The sequence below is a fragment of the Priapulus caudatus genome, unplaced genomic scaffold (genome assembly GCF_000485595.1).
Source record: "Priapulus caudatus unplaced genomic scaffold, Priapulus_caudatus-5.0.1 Scaffold435, whole genome shotgun sequence".
NCBI lineage: Eukaryota > Metazoa > Priapulida > Priapulimorpha > Priapulimorphida > Priapulidae > Priapulus > Priapulus caudatus.
The window spans coordinates 271942-273167 of record NW_014577496.1 but is presented as its reverse complement, the minus strand read 5'-3'; the positions used below and the strand labels follow the sequence as shown (position 1 = coordinate 273167).

The 1226-nt window shown below is 38.1% G+C and overlaps 1 protein-coding gene across 1 annotated transcript in view; it reads left to right on the top strand.

Annotated features, from left to right (window-relative positions):
* LOC106810370 overlaps positions 1 to 119 on the top strand; it is a 38988-nt gene extending 38869 nt beyond the window's left edge. The window contains exon 4 of the transcript XR_001394009.1: positions 5 to 119. The gene's annotated coding sequence lies outside the window, so the exon portion shown is untranslated. The remainder of the gene's footprint in view (positions 1 to 4) is intronic.
* Positions 120 to 1226: the final 1107 nt, after the last annotated feature.

The following is a 1226-nucleotide window of genomic DNA, read 5'->3' as shown; positions in this document are numbered from 1 at the left end:
GTAGGTGGCTTAAGAAGTATTTTCATTTCCTTTCATTTCCATTTCAAAGTACGCTTTTTTCTAGCTATATGTGATATTCATATTCCTGTTAGAACTTAAATAAACGTTTTTACGCATAATGCTGTATTGAGAAGTTTTTGATATCTTTTGGTTTACCATCTAATCAGTAAACAAAATATGATTTGGTATATGGAGTCATTCATTCATACTCAGCACGGTCCTTTGACCCCATGTTATACGATGTTGAACATCTAACTGAGCATTGCCAAATAAAGATAACAACGGTAAATATCGGTGGGGGAAATACAATGATAACAAACTCTTTTTATCTGCAGATCAGGTAAACACTTTCACAATTTAATAGGCTTATATATCTAAACAAACATTAACTGCAGTTACATGATTCACGTCTGTTTATTAACGCACACCTCTAGAAAAACCGACCAACATTAGGTAAGAATATTGATATGGTATCAAATAAGCGCGTGCCAAATTTTAGCAGTGTTTAGGCCTAGCCCTAATATCGCTGGGTGAAAGAGAGAGAAGTGTTAGAGACTAAGGAAAGGCGTCATGGAAGATAGCTGAGAGGCGGTAGAAAAACAATGAAGCTGAGAGAGGGACAAGGGAGGCAAGGGAAATGACAGGATTTGGTGAAGTAGGCGTTTTGCACCCTACAGGCTAGGGCGCTCTCCTAATTATAAACACAGGGCTACTGATAAGAATTTATTACATAAATCTATGCTGAGATACCCTCTAACCATATTAAATGCATATTCATTACAAAATATAACTTTTTCTGATGAGATATTGCGCATGCGCTACCACCCTAACGTAGCCAGATTTTGTACTGACTAGTATATGCAGCGTGCACCTTACATGCAAGATTTTCTTCTTATTTTATAAGAGAGGTCTACTGATAAAATTTTATCATATAAATCTATGCTAGAATACCTCCTCTCCATTTTAAATGCATAATCTTCGCAAAATATTCGTCTTCTCATAGCAGTTTTGCAAATAACCTCTTCATATATACATATATATATATGCAAATACATGTGTATACATATATATATATATATATGTGTGTGTGTGCGCGTGTGCGTGCGTGCGTGTGCCTTTGTGTGTGCGTACGCGTGTGTGTGTGTGCGTGCGTGTGTGTGTGTGTGTGTGTGTGCGTGTGTGCGTGTGTACGTGCGCGTGTGCGTGCGCGTGTGCGTGCGTGTGTG